Source organism: Drosophila simulans, chromosome 2R, assembly GCF_016746395.2.
Source record: "Drosophila simulans strain w501 chromosome 2R, Prin_Dsim_3.1, whole genome shotgun sequence".
Taxonomy (NCBI): domain Eukaryota; kingdom Metazoa; phylum Arthropoda; class Insecta; order Diptera; family Drosophilidae; genus Drosophila; species Drosophila simulans.
The window spans coordinates 2,320,359-2,341,642 of record NC_052521.2 but is presented as its reverse complement, the minus strand read 5'-3'; the positions used below and the strand labels follow the sequence as shown (position 1 = coordinate 2,341,642).

The following is a 21,284-nucleotide window of genomic DNA, read 5'->3' as shown; positions in this document are numbered from 1 at the left end:
GTAAATATAGGACTCTGCCCCAGTTGATAATTGCAAACTCCAATCTCCGCAGTATTTCAATTATCCAACCCGTTAATATACGATTCTGAAATCCGGAGATCGCGAACAGTTTCAAATCAAAGATATGCTATTAAAAAGTGCCTTGTAATAGTATAAGTGAAAAAGTCTATCACCGAATAAATACTAAATAAAAATAAAAAAAAAAATTATTTTTTAAATAATTAAATTTATATTTATTTATTTATTATATTTTATTTTCATTAGTTTATTAGACATTTAAGATTAAGATTAATTAAAGTGATAACAATGTAACAGTAAGGAGGGCAAAACCAGAACCCCCCGCGGTATGGCCGTGCCATTACTTTAATTTTGCTCAAGATTTGCTCACTCCACTGTGGTTTTTTATGCGTTTATTTTGGCAGAAATTCGAAATGATGACCTATCTTCACCAAATTTGGTTTGTGTTACTCTTTACTTCCCCCAAGATGATTCACAAAGTTTCAAGTGATTTGGTCAACTTTCATATAGCTGCCATATAAACGATCTGGCCGATATGCCATAAAAATATTTACATTACCAAAAAAAAAAAATTTGTATCTATTTTTAATTATATTATATTATGATATTATATACAGAAAATCAAATAAAATAAAATCATATTAAGATGTATATGATGGTCCAAAACAGTTTGTCATGAAATTTAAAAATAAATTTATCATATGTCATTGTTATGCTATTATACTTACAACCTATAATCTATTGCAACCTGGCAAATGTTATTTGACCAATTTTTCTGACCAATTTTTTTAAATATATGCTGCCTAACTGCATCCTCAGAGCGACTATTGTTGCTCCAAATGTCAAGCAGCTCTGCATGCCCAAACAAGTATTCATCTACAAAAACGTAATTTTTTCAAAAAGGAACAAAAAGGTGCATATGAAACTAGTTGTATAATATTATACACATGTTAGTTAATAACTTGCCGTTAAAATTCTTTTGAAGTGGTTTGCCATACAAAAGTTATATTCCACGAAACACAGCTACAATTGTTAAGTTGACTGTAAAAAAGGTACATAAACAAAACACGCTACAACTACACAAAAACATATAACATACACAAAAATTTTACTGAACTACAAATCTACATACCTGGCCTACTGTTTTCCATGACACCAGCTTAAACTTTTTAATTCTCTGAGGAAATATTAACCACAAATGTTGCACAATGATTTGCCGCCAATTTTGTCTTACGCATGTTATCGACAATCAGCTCTCTTTGAGAGGTGGGCAATAAGCCAGTGTTGCATAAAAAAGTAAAAATCGACTTTTTTTTATCTAATTAGACTATCCTAAATATAAAGAAACTAAAAATTTTTTTATTCCGTTAAAAAATTTTTTTGACTTTCTGCCAAAAAAAACACATAAAAAACCAATGTGCACTCGTGGACCCTCCTGGCTCTCTCAGCTCCTCTGAGCTCGGTAGATTATCGCTGCGGCGAAACTGTTGACCGCTTGCCATTCCGCCTCCCCCTAGATTATCCACATTCAGTCTGCTGCCAAGTACGGTTTCCAGAGAGCTCCGTTCCCTTACATATTTTTCGCACGAGAAGAGAACGTGCTGTGGGGTTTCGCTCCGTCCACTTCCGCAGCATGGGCAATCATCCGCCTCCTCATGTCCGAAGTCTTTCAGATAGCTGCGAAAGCAACCGTGCCCACTGATCAGCTGCGTTAGATAGAACGTTATTTCGCAATGCGTCCGTTCTATCCACGGCTTGAGATTAGGAATCAGCTGCTGCGTCCAGCGACCCTTTAGAACGTTGTTTCACCTGTGCTACCATGTCTCCAGGGTATGCTGCCTTGCTTCTGCTCGTATTGACCTCTTGGCGCAGGGGGAGAGGCTTTTACCGTATGTTTGTTCCTAGGCTAATAGGTCTAGAGGCGGTGTGCCAGCGATCACCAATGCCGTGTCGTTGGACACTGTTCTGAAGGCGAAGCAGATACGTAGTGCCGAAAGTCTATGGGTAGCACTGTAGCCTGAGCGTAGCTTTCTGTTTCAAGCGCTTTTGCTTACACCGGGACGGCATACAGCAGGGTCGCGCGGGTGACGCTCGTCAGCAGCCGTCTACTCGCCTCTTTTGGGCCTCGGGTGTTCAACATTATGGTTGATATCAGAGGCTTCGTTCAACTTGGCTCACGATTCCCTGGAGGCACTGGATCTAAATAAAATGGGAAGCTGGTTCGACTATGCGTCAAGATCCAGGAACTGAGTGGTCTTCTGGTTCTCTTTTCCGACGACCTAATGTGCCTGACCTGAACCTACCAACCTTTAGTGGAAATTTACTGTATACACAGATTTTATGTCGATGTTTTCCACTGTCATCGATAAAAACCCAAAAAGCTGCGTGAACTGTCCGACCAAATTAATTTGCGTTTATGGGCACTTCACAACATGGGCACCTCTGTGGAAATATCCGAGTGTATTCTCATTTATTGTCTTCTAGCTATGTTGGGAGGATGCTGCTTCCACTGAAAGGCTTCCAATATATAATGAATTTGTTAAGTTTTTGGAGACAAGATGTCAGAAGGTTCAAAACATCGAACGTACCAGTTTTGCACTTGGAATCATGCCAAAGGTTGTAAAACCTAGGAAAGCCATCCACAACTATAGAAACTCATTTGTCGCCACTACCCCAGCTTGCTGCTCTGTCTGCAATTCTGTAGACCACATCATTTTTGATTGCCCAAAATTCAAAAAACTGTCGCTTCAAAATCGCTTACAGGCGGCAAAAAGGTTGGCTTTATGCCAAAACTGCCTTAAAGATGGACATCACCTACGACATTGTAATGCCAATCGATGTCGTATTTGTGGAAGTAAGCAAAACAAATTACTACATTTTGGCTCAAGGTCTTCGTCATCTCTCTCCCAGCCTGCTCAACCTCAGCTAGCTTCTGATGCTCATTCCAACGGATTGCAAGTACTTGCACTGTAATCATCACCTGGTCAATCTTCTTCCTTAGTGCTCAAAATCTCGTTCTTCAGGCCCCAAAAAATTGACTTGATGATAGGCGCTAGTCTTTTCTTTGATCTGCTGTGTGTAGGCCAAATAAAAATGGCCGATGGACTTCCCATTCTCCAAAAAACTCGTTTTGGATGGATTGACACTGGTGGTGGCTCTAACCCTAACAAGACTTCATTATTGGCCGACCCCCATTAGCTGACCCCCATGCCCTACCCTGGCGACGACCATGAAAGGAAGACAGCACGGCAACTAAGCTGCGTGTTGTCTTTGATGGCTCTGCCAAAACTTCTTCTAGATACTCTTTTAACGAAATACTCATGGCAGGCCCCACTTTGCAGCCCAAACTGTTTCACACTTTGTTACAGTTTCGAACCATCCCTCTTGCTTTAACTGTTGACATCTGCGAGATGTATCGATGTGTACGGGTCAAGGAACCGGACAGATAATTACAATGCATTTTGTGACACACCCCAGGAAAAAGTACGTATTTAAGCTTGATACTGTCACCTACGCAACAAAGCCAGCTTCATTTCTATCTTTCAGCGCCATGCAGCAGCTAGCAGAAGAAGAAAAAACGTCGTTTCCAATAACTCAACCGAAAAAGTCTTGGAGATCATGCCACAGACCATGGGATTCCTGGATAAAGGTCCTTTTAAATTAAGAAAATGGTGCTCAAATGATCCAGATTCCCGATTCAGAAAAGAATTCCTTTCTTAAATTTTATGATGGCAGCGACAATCTCGGATATTCTGCTATACTGCACATCGCCCATGAAAGCAGTTCTAAAATCCTGCAAGCGCTCTGTCCTGCCTACAATTGCTCGCTTTTACGACCCTCTTGGCTCAACTATTGCGGGAAGTCCTGGAGCTTGGCTTAATTTCATGCCCTGTTTATTGCTGGTCAGATTCTGCTGTGTTGCTGTCCTGGATTCAAGATCAGTCTTCTCGCTTTCAAACTTTTTTTTCTAATCGCATCTCTTTAATCTAGAGCTGTCAAATGCCATAGAATGGCATTATGTTCCTACTGCCTGCAAATCCAGCGGACATACTTTCCAGAGAGGCACTTCCTAGTGAGCTGATCGAGTCCAGTCTTTGGTCGCATGGTCCTATCTTCAAGAAGACAAATCGCACTGGCCAGAATCTTGTCTCGCTCCAAAGGTTCTCCCTGAGCTAAGGAAGAAGGCCCTCATCACTCTCAAGACCCCTGCCGACATCGACATCCCAACCAGTTGTAAATTTGTCAACTCCTGGCAAAAATTGAAGCATGTTTTTGGATACATCTTCAAATTTCGTTATCGTATCAGGCACCCCGGCCTAACTGTTAATCATCTCACCGGAGGCATGAAGGTTATCATTCGTTCCATGCAGATGGCACACCATACCGAGGACTATATTGCCCTGCTCTACAGTCGACAAGTAAAATCATCGAGCTCAATTTCATCCCTCGCACCCATCATTGACAACTCTGGACTTATGAGAGTTGGTGGCAGACTAAAGCACTCATCGTTGGACTATGACACACAGCATCTATTAATATTACCACGTCAGCACCCAGTCACTCGTGCCATTATACTCGACTATAATCGTCGCAATCTGCATTCTAGCACCACTCGCTTCCATTCGACTGCAGTTCTGGGCCATTGCACTGTGGTTTTTTATGCGTTTTTTTTTGGCAGAAATTCGAAATGATGACCTATCTTCACCAAATTTGGTTTGTGTTACTATTTACTTTCCCCAAGATGATTCACAAAGTTTCAAGTGATTTGGTCAACTTTCATATAGCTGCCATATAATCGATCTGGCCGATATGCCATAAAAATATTTACATTACCAAAAAAAAAAAATTTGTGTCTATTTTTAATTATATTATATTATGATAATATATACAGAAAATCAAATAAAATAAAATCATATTAAGATGTATATGATGGTCCAAAACAGTTTGTCATGAAATTTAAAAATAAATTTATCATGTCATTGTTATGCTATTATACTTACAAAAAAATTAAACTTATTATTTATTAATTTAAAAAAACTCTTCGTCTGAGGCTATTACATCAAGTTCATGATCTTTCTGTAGAAGTTTTTGGACGACCAACTTTGTTTGGAGTTTTCCAATCAGTGATTATACTAATACTAGATGCCAGCCATTTGAAGTGTTTTTTCTTCAACCTGTCCAGCGATCTATTGCAACCTGGCAAATGTTTCCTTATGTAATCAAAGAAGTACTTAACTTTTTTATTTATCAATGAAATACAACATTCATTTAAATTATTCTGACCAATTTTTTTTAAATATATGCTGCCTAACTATTGTTGCTCCAAATGTCAAGCAGCTCTGCATGCCCAAACAAGTATTCATCTACAAAAACGTAATTTTTTCAAAAAGGAGCAAAAAGGTGCATATGAAACTAGTTGTATAATATTATACACATGTTAGTTAATAACTTGCCGTTAAAATTCTTTTGAAGTGGTTTGCCATACAAAAGTTATATTCCACGAAACACAGCTACATTTGTTAAGTTGACTGTAAAAAAGGTACAGAAACAAAACACGATACAACTACACAAAAACATATAACATACACAAAAATTTTACTGAACTACAAATCTACATACCTGGCCTACTACACCACCTTAAACTTTTTAATTCTCTGAGGAAATATTAACCACAAATGTTGCACAATGATTTGCCGCCAATTTTGTCTTACGCATGCTATCGACAATCAGCTGTCTTTGAGAGGTGGGCGGGCAATAAGCCAGTGTTGCATAAAAAAGTAAAAATCGACTTTTTTTTATCTAATTAGACTATCCTAAATATAAAGAAACAAAAAATTTTTTTATTCCGTTAAAAAATTTTTTTGACTTTCTGCCAAAAAAAACACATAAAAAACCAATGTGCATTGGCGGTCGCAAGACCACTGCATGTGCAGTCAGCAAATGCATAATATGTTTTCGAGTCAAGCCACACATAGGGTTGATTTTCCTGAGGACCGCGTAACAGCTTCACATTCCTTCAAGGTCACTGATCTGGACTTTGCGGCACATTTTATTACAAAAATCCTGTTCGGAACAAAGCACCCATCAAGTTCTATATCGAAATCTTTATCTTCTTTTCTACAAAGGCTGTTCACCTTGAGCTGGTTCAGGATCTCTCCACTTCTGCATTTCTTAATGCATTGCGTCGATTTATACTGGCTCGTGGAAAGCCTGCACACATATGGTTGAACAACGCCACAAATTTTGTCGGCGCTCGGAATTAGCTGAAGGATCTTAAGCGTTTGTTCCTAAACACATCACATCAAACTGCAGTACATGAATTCTGCATGACTGATAGCATTGAATGGCGACTCATCCCTCCTCGATCGCCGCATTTTGGAGGCCTCTGGGAGGCGGATATCAAAACAGCAAAGCATCATTTTTACCGAGCTGTTGGCCGTGCCGTTTTGCCCGCTGATGACCTACGCTCATTTGCCACATTGCGGCAATAATTAATTCAAGACCTTTTGTTCCTCTTTCAGAACACCCTGACGACCTTGATGTACTAACGCCAACGCACTTCTTAGGCACGGCCCCCTTTGCCTTGTTTGCTTAGCCTGATCTAACAAAATTAAATCTCAACCGATTGGATCGCTGGCAGCGAATCACCTACTACCATCAAATATTCTGGAGCCGGTGGAGACTTGAATATCTAACGCTCATCAGCAACGTTCAAAATAGCGAACACAGAATACGTTCACATCGATGATGTCGTTTTAGTAAAAGACGAAAAGCTGGCACTCCTCGAATGGCCACTAGCTCGAGTAATCAATCTGATCCCTGGACCTGATGGCGTCGCACGAGTTGCTGTTCTCAAAACTGCCACTGGAATTTTCAATAGAGCCGTCGCCAAACTTTGCGTTCTACCCAAACAGGATGATGTTGTCAGCCCGTGTCCTCCAACGGGTGGAGGATGTTTGAGTTGTTTTATTTTATCACTCTTATACCTAGCTCTGTGCAGCAATATGTTTTGCATTCCCCTTTGTGCTGTGGTCCTCTCTCTCTCAATAGAGAGCGAGCACAACTGTTTAAATCTTTGTTTTGTGAAACTTGCAAAGTCAGTTACAAATCGCACCGCTACTGCTGTGATGCACTTTAACTCTTAATCGGTTCGGTACGGGCACTTCAGCCGTTCGTTTTATACCTTACAGTCCTGCGTGGCAAAATATATTGAAATAAAACTGAAATATTAATTGAAACATTAACTTTACCGTGTTTATAAATTGCCACAGCACTTCTCCTAGTCCATGAAAAAGCTCATTGCCTCAACAGGAGAAAAAAACGATTTGTGTTTAATTGGGAAAGAAAAGGCTCTTCCATTAAAAGATTATATTATAAAAAAATACTTTGATGAACAAACAGTATTTCAAACCGAAACGGTAATGGGTGAAGGAAGTTTATATAGCAGGAAGTTTATGAGCACGCCGACGTTGAATTTTCTGACAAAGAAAAAATTCATAATCTAAAAATAATTTCAAATCAAATTTAAGAATTCGAAAATAAAATGATGAATATAATTGAAAAGGAGCATTCTAAAAGAAATATGCAACTTTCTTTTCGAACATATACTCGAAGAGAAATAAATACTGCGTAATTTTTACCAAACAATATCCATATGCTATGTCAATCTCTGATTTCGTTAATAATGAAATCGATAAAATGCTAAAGGAACAAATTATAAGACCAATAAGCCCTTATAATTCACCAGACCTTGTACTACCCAAAGCGGGTCAAAATGATGATAAATTTCTAAAACATCGACTAGTTATTGAGTATACAAAATTAAACGAAAACACAATACCGGACAGATAATCGATGCAAGACCCGTCCATAATATTATCTAACTTAGAAAATTCAAAATATTTCTCAACAATTGATTAGGAATCAGGATTTCCCCAAATTTTAATGAAAGGGTCGTATATTGAAAAAACCGCCTTTTTTTTATTAACAACGGGCAATTTGAGTTCTTTCGTGTGCTATTTGGGTTATCAAACGCACATAGAATATTCCAAAGAGCAATGGATGCTATACTAAGAAAACAAGTCGGAAAAACTGGCCGCGCTATATTTCACAATAAGCTAATATGAAAATCCAAAAATCCAAATACTTTAAATTAGAAACAGCGTTTCTTGGTTGTGTTTCTCACAATAATTAAAACAGATCCTGAAAAAAATTCCACAATTATGAAGTATCCGACTCCATTATACATTAGAGAGCTTCGAAGTTGTTTAGGCCTCGTTGGATATTACCGAAAATTTTTCCAAAATTGTGCAAAAATTGCCAAACCTATAACCAAAGAAGATAATGCTAAAATTTCTTTTTTTTTTAATTAATTTATTTATTAAGGCATACGGGGAAGTCTTTAAGCCCCTTTATGTCCTTCTTATCTATTAATTCAGCCCATTTGGGCTCGCCGGCTAACTATAGTTAGCTTTTTCAAATTTACACTAATTTTACTACAATTACATAACAATTACATATAACAAATAGGATTTAAGATAAGCGTCAGCTTCTGCTGACCCTTGTCAAAGGAGATCGGGTAATGAGATCTCTCGGTTGCCTTCTATTGAGCCCCCTTGGTGGGCGAGATCTGTTTAGAGCCAGCCGATTTCTGTGATTTTCATATCATATTTAATATTATTTTCATATCTAAAACTTTAAATAAAACCAAACAACATTACGCCACAAATAAAAACCCGAACGTAGCAATGAAAAGATGGTATTCTTTCATAGAAAGTTTCACTCTAAAAATAATATATAAGCCCGAAACAACAAATGTCGTAGCTGACGCATTATCTCGAAAAAAAAACTTGCGGTGCGTCTTTGTTTCTAGAATCTGTGTCCTAAATCGCAACCCTTAGTTACTTTAGCTTAAATAATTCCTGAGATCTCGACGCTCATACGGACAGATGGACATGGCTATATCGACTCGGATATTGGAAAGGCTTACTTTTGCCTGTCACATACGAATCTAGTATACCCTTTTAATTTACGAGTAACGGGTATTATTACTGTATTGGATTTATTGTTATAAGAGTATTCAGCCTGCGACGTGTGAAAAATTGGAGAAGACAATGATTCTTAGGTGCCTATTTCCGCACGTCGTGCCTCAAGAAATTAATTTTGCAATGAACAGGTCACATATTTTTAGTTATTTGAAAGCAACATTTTTGGTGATAAATACTGATGAACTATAGTTGATGTTTAAAAAATATTTAGAAACATGTATTTGCAGCCATTGAATAAAAATCATAGTGGGCACAAATCTCATCAGGATTGCGGATAATTGCTGTAGTTGTCCTACCATAGTTCTACAACAATAGCGCTTAAAATAGATCAGGAGTAAATGGGATGATTAAGAACGAATCACTTGTTCTCAGACAAATTTTCCATATGCCTCAAGCTATCGCGGCTAGCATACGAATTTCTCCCGAACAAGGAATCCTTTACGATAAGCAAGAGGACTAACATACAAACTCAAATTTCCATTGGAATGTTCATAAATTGCTGACTGGTGATGGTAAAATAATAGTGTGTATACAGAATATTATATATATATTATATGTATATAAATTAAAAATATATAATATATATAATTTTATTATATATTCTCTTAATGGAAGGCATGTGTGTTTAGACAAAAAACTATATTGTGATATTTTTTCAAATAAATCATGGGAACATTATTGTAATTCTTTCGGAATTATGGGCGAAACTGTAAGCCACTTTAATACCGAGCCACTCCCTCATAGTTATGTATTCAAAGGAGTCAGGTATACAATTTTTTGTATTAAAAAGACCTGTTAACTGTATTGGAAAATATTATTGTTAATGCATATTCGCTTGCATATTAATTTATATGTCATGTATACACACACTAATTCCTTCTTCTTTCATACAGTGATTGGTTAGTACGAATTGAATTATCGGTTTTTCTTGTTTTATTATGTTACACAAAATTAAAAAATTAAAATATTTTTTTGATTTCATTAAAACGAGCATTCCTGTAATTTTGTTAACACCCTCTTTGCTCTTCTTAAATGCGAATTCCAACATACGTAAGTTTAAATTAATATCACATACCCGATTAGGCTGTGTTTGAGAGATCGCGCTTCAATAGATGTCCATATGTAAAACTACATATTCACAAAACTCGAATCAAATCCGTTTTTCAAGATATTAAAGCCTATAGTAAAACATCATACACAAAAAAAGGAAATTCTGTAATGGTTGTGACAAAAGAACTAGTTCATTATTAAGTTGTTCGATAATGTAAGCACAATCGAATACTTTATGTGAAAACAAGATATACTTAATACATTCAGGTATGCTCCGGTAATCGTAATTTGTTTTCAATTTCGATTTGGGCAAAATCTTTCGATTTCGTTTTTAGGTGCACTGGTTTACTCAAAATTTTTAGTTGAAGCTGTTTTCAAGACAATAGAGTGGCCACCTTATTCACAATTTAAATTCTGATGTTAGCAATGGTTTTTTCACCGCACTTTGTCCATTTAAGTAATTAAATGAAATACCATTATTAACGAACAACACTTTTGATTAAAAAATTAACCAAATATTAATAAATATTTTATATTTTATAAGTATTTATACCTGCCTGTTTCGTTTCACCAACAGAATGGCACCCTTTGCGATAACTTTTGGGGACGTACTTATCGACCCCTTGCCAAATCGACAATTTTTTTGCAGACGGCTGTGTCTGCTATATCTGAAGTGGGGTCAGAAAATTTTTTTATAAAATAACAGAGTAACATAATGATCTTGTGGTGCTGTGAAATAAACAACTATGTTGTTCTCTTAGTAAAAGATCTGTTTTGATATAAAATAGGCATTGACTTTTCAGTTCCGCCAGACGAAAGTGAACGTTTTACAATTCGAAAAATCGAAAATTCGAAAACCCGAGAAATGATATCGATTTTTCAAATTGCAAAATTTCTTACGAATTGAATTACCTGAGCCTGCCTGAATATAACGAACTAAGAAAATAAGCCTTTTTATTTGAAATAATAGAAAAGATAATATTTAAAATTAATATATTTGAAATAAATTAATATCTTTACACCAAAATTTTTGAAATGTAACTTGGTAACAATTACCTTGGCTGTTCAAAACGGCTAAAAGTCATGTGATTTTATTTTATATTACATTCTGAGCGATAACGTATAATATATCGTTTAGACATAATATTTTTTCGACCAAACTAAACATTTAAAAATTTGTACAAGGAAATATAAATGCAAATAGTAACAATGATAATAATTTTTGTATAATACTGGTTACATGTAAATTACCGCTTGACATTTATTATTTTTAATATGCCTAATTTTATTAATATTGATTTCCAAAAACCTCAGTCCTGTTTAACCTAAAAAAGTATTTGTATAACAAAGAAAATAATTATTTGAACTATTTACATAAATACATGATTTACATAATATAAAATTACATATTTTACATGAAATAGTTAATACTTTATTTATTTTCTTAAATACTGATACTAAAATTCACGACAGCGTCTATCTAAAATCTTATTTCTTTACAACAAAAATTAATGTCTTGCATAAAACTGGTCATTACTCAACATAAATTTAATGAAATTGAATAACAAGATGCGTACGGCCTTACATTGGTTATTGTTTATTCAGAATAATTAAAATTTAGAGCGTACAAATCTAGAAGTAGAATGCGCATGCTTGTGTAAGTTTTAACCGAAATCAATCTATCCTCAAAGAACGAACTTGCACTTTTAGAGTCTTGGCCAATTTTCTCGTTATATGATCTAATCTAATATTATATAAGAATGTATTCCCTGACAATTATTTAAATATTTTTCATATTCATATGAATTTGAAATTTTTTAATGTTAAACAATATTCTATGTTCCCCATCTACATTCTTTTATGCACTGTTGATTTTTATTATTCTTAAAAATATTTTATAAAAGTGTAATGTGTATGCGGGGCTTAAAATGTATTTTACTGTTATAAAACCGAGTCAAACGAGTAGTTTTTTCGAGCTTCTTTTGATACGAGTATCAATTATCTGCCCTTATCGCAACTGGGTCCTTAACAATATACATATGTACATATTTATTGAATTATCTGCTCGAAGTTAGTTTAATAAGTTCATATGTAAATTATAAGTCGGTTGGTTATTTTGGTTATATTTATTTACCACTCTCCCGTTAGGGCGAGGGTCACAATATTTGGGTGTTTATAATTACAAGGCGTAAGCCTCGGAGTATGATTTATAACTAACTTAAGAATTCGTTCCCGGTTCAGCTCCAGGCCTCTGGTTCGCAGCAGAACCGCTGGCAGAAGGCCAGGTCAGCACTTCTGCGTCAGGTCGATCACTCGCTCCGCGAGTGCTCCGTGCGGGCACCGGGCAATTGCACCTGGAGTACGCGATCAGCAGTTTGTTTAGTGCGCGTGCAGACCACCGGATATGGCCTGCAATTCAGCAGTTTCACTCCGTGAGAACTGCTTGTGTTAACTTCTCCGCCTTTTAAGAGGTCGCCGTCCCGGTGACCCATTTGCTCCACATCACTGTTGTCTCCTGGTTTTGTGTGGTTTCTGGTCTTTAGGTGGTGGTAACTCAACCAAATGGTGGAGCACAATAGGAAGGCAGCAAGTATGGCGAAGGAATTGCTGAGGAGGGACCCCAAGGTGAGTTTCTCTCTAAGAGTCCCGATGTGGTGAAGGTTCCTCAGACTTAGTTCGTGGAGAAGTGGAATTTGAATTTCCTAGCTGATTAATGTACCAAGTCCCATTGAGGGCTACCTTTTCGGTGTATGTTACCTGGTAGGTACCTTACACTTTCTGGTCTTTCCCTTGGCTGTCGGTTATGGTCACGTTGGCATCATTCACAATGAGAGTGCCGTGGTCTACAATGGTCACCGAATCCAGGTGGCCGGGAAGTGTAGAACAGTGTGCAAAGGCCCCGGAGATTATCTGCTGAGCGCAAGTGCCATTCTGCAGTTCTTTGCAGAAAGTGGCGCCGACCGTCGTCTTGCAGTACCCGATGTTGATGTTCCGGGATCTGCATTCCGCCACCAGATTTCCGTCGTCGAAGTTCAAAATCTTGTTGTTGTGCTGGCTAATTTTCTTATATTTAATCTTAGGGTTAGGGAATTTAATTAAAAAGTGTAAAATTTCTGAGTTTTGGAATACGCTTATGCTATTTACTTCTAGTAGCTCTATTAGACTAATCTCAATAGGCTGTCTGTCTCTAAATTCGCCAATATCGGTTTCGTCTAAAATTGATGGACTTACAATGTTTAGTTTTGCTAGGGTTAAGCCCATAAGAATATTTTCTAAATCTGTAATAACAATTCTATTTTTAGCTAAAATGATCTCTAGTAAGTGTGCCTCTTTATCTGTTTCAGTTTTAGAAATTTGATTCATTGCTGTTGCAAGTTCATTTAATCGTGTTTGGAATTTGATATTTAGTTCTGTTTGGCTTTCTTCTGTTCTTATTAACTGCTCTTGATTGAATTTTATTTCTTCCCAATCGTTAAAGTCGGGGGTACCGGCAATGACCTTCAGTGCCGTTCCGATCAAATTTAAACTCCTAGCACTCCTATGGTGGAATCTTAGAGTGGCTACTAATTTGCGAATATGTGTCAAGTCCGTCATAATTACTGGTGTCCGGTGGTCGTCTGTAAATGTCCTTGTCATTGTCTCTGTCTGATCGGCGTAGTCCTCGTACGTTGTTATGTTTGTCGAGTGTTGCAAGTATCCGTACGATTCCCAGATGACGATTTCATTGTCTTCTATTGGGATGTAGTCTGCGTTCGTATAGTCGTTAAGTCGTACCGTCGCGTCTGTCTTAACAGCTATTAGTATAAGAATTAGAATGGGATACCGTAACCTAAAAAGATATAAAAAGATTGGAAAGGGGTCAGGACTCTTGCGAAGATGTTTATCGTAGATTGTCCTTGTGGACCACCCTCCCCTTTATTAGGACCGTTGTCCCAAGGTCTGCCTCTATGGTTTCTTCTGAACATAGTGGGGAAAGCTTGTTCCCTAATCGTTTGTTGGTTTTGGACTTGGTAGTCCTTGTAGGTTCTATCTTTATTTACTTGATCAAGGGTCTTTTCCTGTGCTTGTTTAATTTTTCTGCTGATTTTTCCTTCGAATCCCGCAGACTTCGAGTGGATAATTTCTATCGGTTTTTCATTAGTTACTGAGTGAATTGAATTGTTGTACTTGTTGGTTGCCAACAGAATCAATTCGGTTGTGTCATTTAGGCCAGTTTCCAGCTTTAAGCATCTGGCTATTTCTGCCAGGGTACTGTGAAACCTTTCTACCTGACCGTTTTAGGTGCTGTGCAGAGGCGGGGCGTTGGAAATGGTGATATTAAAATGATTTAGTAACATTGTCTTAATGGTCTCGGAATTTAAGGATCTTTCGTTATCGCAGTAAATGGTTCTTATTTTTGGAAAGAAATTTATTATGTGTAATAGGGGAGATTTTACGTCCACAATAGCCCTCGATGCGATGGTTTGCACTGTGGCAAATTTCGAAAATTTATCAATGCACGTAAGAAAAAGGGTTCCATCTGTTGTAAAGATGTCGATGTGAAGGATTTCCCCCACATAGGAAGGTATAGGTGTTTCTGCTACCGCTTGTTTGGATGGATGACGATTGTATTTAGCCATTGAGCAGGTCTTGCAGTTCAAAGTGGTTTCTGTTTCTAATCGTAGCATCTTAGGGAAAAAATAGTCCCTTAAGATTTGCTTTACGTTTTCTTGTGCTGCTCGGTGAGCTCTGTTGTGCCCTGTTATAACAATTTCTCTCTGCTCAGTTGCATCCGTTATGTCCTGCACAAAGCTTTTCGCATGCTGGTGCTTGGGAACAATTCAACTAATCGGTGCTGGATAAATGCCAAGATCGGTAGGGAGCAATGTATTGCGTTAACTACTTCAGCATTTACCACGTCTTGTAATGCATTAAGATTTTCTCGTTTAGAAATCCTTATTATGTGTCTCACCTTGCTTTAAAACAAGATGAATGTGTCTACCGAAAAACTGTTTCCTTCTTCGATTATTATTTGATTTCTGAAACAGTTTACCGGGTTGTCCGTTGTGTCAATAGTGTAAGTTAGCGACTGTTCGCTGTGTATTGTTGCTACATCTGACTGCTCGTCATTTAGAACGTTTATCTTTTGGCGAGACAGCGCGTCTGCAACAATATTTTCTTTGCCTGGTTTGTAGACCAATTTGGCTCCGTGATCATCGATAATTCCCTTCCAGCGTTTTAGTTTCGCGTTATGGTTTTTTTCCGAGACGGCAAAGGTAAGTGGTTGGTGATCGGTGAAGATCCGCAACCCTTTTACACCATATAAGTAGTTTCGGAGGTTTTTCAGTGCCCAAACTATGGCGAGGAGCTCTCGCTCGTTGGTTGCATAATTTTTTTCACTATCTCTAAGGGCGCGTGATATCATTGTGATCGGGCGGCCGTCTTGAGATAGTACCGCTCCTAGACCAAAACCTGACGCATCCGTTGTCAAATCAAATGGTCTCTTAAAGTCTGGGTATGAAAGCAGAACGTCTTCCGATGCCAAGATTTCTCTCAACCTGTTGAACGTTTCTTTCTGTTCTTTGGTCATATCGATGTCGATTTTCCTTGACTGATATTTGCTTGCTTTTCCATTTTCTCCCTTTAGGATATTCGTTAAAGGCCTTGCGATTGTCGCAAAGTCTTTTATAAAGCACCTATAGTAGCTTGCTAGTCCCAGAAATGATCTGAGTTCGAAAAGCGTTTTAGGTAAAGGGAATTCTTTTATGGCTTTGACCTTTTCAGGTGAGGTTCGTAGACCCCCTTGCGACACTATGAACCCCAAGTATTCAACGCTCTTTTTGAAGAACTTTGATTTCTCCTGGGATACTCTCATGCCTGCCTCCAAGAGTTTTCTTAAAACCCAATCCACGTCCTTAACGTGGTCTTCCTTTTTTTGGAGAATATTATGACGTCATCGACGTACACGTAGCATATTTTTGAAATTCCATCTCTTAGGAAATCGTCAATGGCCCTTTGGAAAATGCTTGGGGCATTTTTAAGCCCAAATGGTAATCTACAAAATTCGTACTTGCCGTTGTCTATGGAAAATGCCGTCTTTTCTCTGTCTTTTTCTGCCAGCTCTATCTGGTGAAAGCCTGACTTAAGATCAAGTGTCGTAAAAAATTTTGACTCTCCCATATTTGACAGTATTGTCGAAATTGTTGGGATAGGGTATTTATCGTCAACTGTTCTCTGGTTTAGTTTCCTAAAATCGATAACTAGTCGTTTCTTTTTTACCCCATTTTGGTCTGTTCCCTTTTTATCTACAACCCAGGTCGGGTTGTTGTAGGGAGATTCGGATGGCCTTATTACGCCGTCCGCTAGAAGTTGTTTAACCTCTGCATTGACGAATTCAGTCACACCCATGGGATGCGGGTATGATTTTGAGTATACCGGCTCCCCATCTGTTTTAATTGTGGCGATAGTATTTATATTGAATGGTAATGCCTCGTCTGGGTCAGCGAAGGCTTTGTGGTTTTTAACTATCATTTTATCGAACGAGTTTTTAATAGCAAGAGGAACGTCTCCATCATCGATTTTAATGAAGTTAACGTTTTCCGCCCTAGCAAACTGGGTCTTTTCAGTTCCGTTACTAGTATTTAAAACATTTCCAGTAAAATCAAGTTTCGCATTTACTTGTTTAAGTAAGTCGAGACCAATAATACCGTCAAAGTCTTTAAGATTGTTCAGAATAAAAAAGGGTGTCTTTACGTTAAACACCGAACCTATACATTTTTTATCGATTTTAGTAAAGCCATGAATTGACTTTACAGTAAAGGGTTTTTCCGCTGCCACGACGCCTTTCAGCCCCGGGAGTGGAGTAATATAATTTTTTGAGGTGCCTGTATCTAGTAATAGTTTTATTTCTCCTCCTGCCACCGTACGTGTAATGTAGGGGAGCAGGGACTTTACCCTAAAAAATAGCAGGAGTCCTCTGCATCCAGCTCGTCCTGTATTTCTATGGCGCTTGCCTGGGCAACGGAGTCATAATCTTCTTCGTCGGTGTTTTCTTCCGGCATGAAGTTGATTTTATGCTGAGACCGTGCAGACTGCCCTCTTTGCCATGTTGTGGTTTGTTTGGACCGGAAGGAAGGGTCAACTTCCATTGGCTCTAGCGCCGGTTGGCTTTGGCCATTACCTGCACTGCTGTGTGGCCCTTGCTTAAAGGAACCGCTTTGATTGTTTGTTCCCTTTAGAGTTCTAACAAAATGGGGGTTTTTTTTAATCGCCCCCGAATTTTTGTTGGGTTCTCCGTATGACTGCGAACTTTTCCAACCTGCTTGTTTCTGGTTGTTTGTCCTATAGGCTTTCTCTTCGTTATGTCGGGCGAACGTGGCCGCGAAAATACTTCTGTCGTTACTTGACTCAGCTTCTTGAGCTAACGCCAATGCTGATGGCAAGTCCCGCGGTTGTGCCGGAAAAACGGCAATTTTTAATGATTTCTTTAGGCCAGATATGAACGCGTGTAAAGCGTCTTCCCTGTGCTGTTCATTAAGCACGGCCGCTGCGGCTGCGTCGTGTGTCATTATTGTTTTGTTTGTAAGAAGCGTTAGCTTCCGTTCTATCTCATCATAGTATTTGAGTAGGGGTAACTCTCCCTGCCTTGACAAACTTAATTCTTGTTTTATTACGTGTGCCGGAGTTTTGTCCGCATACGTGAAGTCTAAGCGCGCTATTATGGCGTGAAAATTAAATACCGTGTTAAATGAGGCTAATACAGCAGACGCTGGGCCTCTTACTTTATTTTTTAGGATTCCGACGGCCTGATAATGTCGGCTGCTACCTTCGTAAGGCGCAAATATTTTGTAGGCCGCAGTGGCGGCCTGTCTCCAGGAAACATAATTTTCCTGCTTACCGTCAAATTCTGGAACAGATTTGACCATATCAAGGGGCTCACTACACTCAATGTTTGGATTTAATTCGATTTCTTGGAATGTCTGGATTTTCTAACACATGAGAACGTATTTATAAAGTTTTAAGCTCAATATTTTTTATTAATTGGCGAATTTTTAGACAAAAAGCCTACTCACATGTTAATAAATTAATTTTATTGTAGAGGTGTTTTGCCGACGGCTTTCTTTCGCCACCAGTACTGCTGCTGTCGTCGCTGCCGATGTCGCTTCTGCCTCTCCTGGTTGAGAATTTTCCGCTTGGTGAAATTTTGTTTTTGTGTTTTTCCTTTCGGGTGGTTTTTCGATCGGTCAAATTTTTTGGAATTTTATTTTTTGTGATTTTAGTTTTTTCACTTTTTTTTTCACTTCGGGTGATTGTTTTTTGTACGCGAATTCCGTCTCGCGTGAGTCCGATTTCTACGTTCAGGCGCCAATTATAAGTCGGTTGGTTATTTTGGTTATATTTATTTACCACTCTCCCGTTAGGGCGAGGGTCACAATATTTGGGTGTTTATAATTACAAGGCGTAAGCCTCGGAGTATGATTTATAACTAACTTAAGAATTCGTTCCCGGTTCAGCTCCAGGCCTCTGGTCCGCAGCAGAACCGCTGGCAGAAGGCCAGGTCAGCACTTCTGCGTCAGGTCGATCACTCGCTCCGCGAGTGCTCCGTGCGGGCACCCGGCAATTGCACCTGGAGTACGCGATCAGCAGTTTGTTTAGTGCGCGTGCAGACCACCGGATATGGCCTGCAATTCAGCAGTTTCACTCCGTGAGAACTGCTTGTGTTAACTTGTACATAGTACATCATTGCACATATTTTGGTGATAGTACCTCTCGTTTGCCTCTGCACAAGTGTGACTAAGTTTCTAAAATGCCAGTTATTCCCGTTATGGATTCCATGATGTAACTCTTGGACCTCTTTAACGGCATCAAAATCAACTGGTCCGTCAGGAGTCCGTCAGAAGATAATTCCCTATTGACTTGAATGGATGCGGAATTTCATAAAGTATTTAATGTTTTTATTATTAAAGGTAACGTATGGTTTCTCATTGCTGAATCCCGACATACTTCCGGAACCGTGGCATTCAACATGATATCTAAGGTGCAGCATATCCTCTGCTCGCTTCGTCGATCCTGCTGCTGTATGAATCTTCGGAACGATGATCGCGTTTCGGCCACTGAATCCAACGAAGACTTCTCCAGATGACCATATACTTGACGAGGGCCACCTTGATCAACAAAGGGTAAAAGCTAGGCAGGTGATCAGATTGGTGTTCCAGTCTTCTAGTGTACGAAGATTTTCCAAGCAAGACTTCGACGAAATTCCTGTACTGGCATCTGCGTTAATGCTGTAGGTTGCCAATCAGTTATGGTGTTCGTGCTATCCAAGCGACTGCAACCTCCAGAAACAACCATGCCTAACCGAGTCTTTTGCATTAGGGGCAATCCTAATGCAACTTGGCCGACGCACAGCAGTTCCTAAAAAAGACTGGCGGTCACTAATATATCTATGGAATGAAAACAATGAAAATCTGGGTCCGCAAGCTTAAGATTTTGGGGTATGTTCCAGGTGCAAATGACAGGGCTGACTTTCGATAATATTGGAGACAATATCAGCAGTGATTTTGATCGAGTATTAAGACGTTCGAGATCGCATTGAAATACTAACTGACGAACAATCTGTTTCATCTTCTTAACTTGATGCTGATTTGCGAATCGTGATGTTAGAGGGTTCAGTTGTGATCCAGAGTCGAGAAGGGCATGCCAAGCCACAAAGGTTCCTGAACAATTTTTTACTAGAACGGTGGCATTGGCCAGGAGCACAACGTGTTGACTAAGATGCTGCGTAAGAAGCGCATTACACTTTCCAGGTAATACAGAGGGTTCTACCAAATACGTTACAATAACAAGATGCGTAACGGCCATAAATTGGATTTGCACTATGCAGCCACTATTTTGGTGACGGGCAAAATTGACCTCTCTTCGCTCGCCTAAAATTAAAATTAAGAGCGTATGCGATGTCGAAAATAGCATGCATGCTCACATTTACTTAACAAGTCCTATCACAATTAAACTGGTTAACACCATAAGTTCACTAAAAAATACTGACTATCGATTACAATTATCGATCCGTGACATCCCCGACCCCATAATGATCCTCGATAGGATAGATAATAGGAGTGATTACCTTGGGTTTTTTTTTGACAAATTTTGAAAGAAGGAGTTGCATTAAAGGTTTTAATTGAATTTGTTCCAAACGAAGACCAAAAATTCTATAGTCATGGGTCGCGGAAAGCATTGTACCGTCGAAAAAAGACATTCGATTCAAAACATGATCTCTGAAGGTAAAACCTACGCTGAAATTGTTCGCATTGTCGGTTGTTCAGACAAAATGATCCGCAACGCACTGCTGTTTGTCGAAAGGAATGAAACACATGGAAGAAAGCCCTCAATGTCCAACGTGGAGATCAAGCGCTTGGTTCGGCAAAGCAAGAAGGAGCCTTTTAAGCCGGCGACGGAACTGAAGAAATACCTTCAGATAGCAAGCGTGAAAACAGTTCGCAAACGCTTAAGACATATCAACCTTGATGCGTGCAGTCCCAGAAAAGTCCCGCTTTTGACTGTGAAGCATGGGGCAAAACGAATCGAATATGCCAAGATTTCTGGCGGTAACAAAAATAACACTGTTTCTCGTAGTTTGTAAACTCAAAACTCAATAAAAAAATAAAAAAAAGAATTCAACAAATGGATTATATCTTAAGAACTATGTTTAATGAATATTAATATATGGTTGAGTGACCTTTGTTGGCAATGACATCTGCGCATCGTCTTGGCATGGAGTCCACCAAGTCCTGGGACCGTTTTTGAGGAAAGTTCCTCGTTATTATTTGGTTTGGCTTCAGAAACCTTTTTTTTCACGTCCGCCTAAAGGTTTTCGATTGGATTCAAGTCGGGTGACTGAGCAGGCCATTTCATTACTCGGATCGATTTCTGCTCAAACCACTTTTGAGCATTCTTGCTCGTGTGTTTTCGGTCATTATCCTGTTGAAATGTCCAAACCAACGGCATTTCATCTTCGGCATATGGCAGCATCACATTTTTCAGGATATCTGTGTAAATGTGCTGATCGATGATGCCTTGAATCCAATGGATCGGACCTACTCCATAGTATGAAAAGCACGCACATACCATGATGTTTGATCGCCCGGAATTTACCGTCTTAAAGGTGAAGTGTGGATTATATTCAGTTCGTGG

The 21,284-nt window shown here is 38.7% G+C and overlaps 1 protein-coding gene across 1 annotated transcript in view; it reads left to right on the top strand.

The window, feature by feature from the left end:
- Positions 1–9,931: 9,931 nt before the first annotated feature.
- The window catches only part of LOC120284377, a 76,129-nt gene continuing 64,776 nt past the window's right edge, over positions 9,932–21,284 (top strand). The window contains exon 1 of the mRNA XM_039291679.2: positions 9,932–10,115. The gene's annotated coding sequence lies outside the window, so the exon portion shown is untranslated. The remainder of the gene's footprint in view (positions 10,116–21,284) is intronic.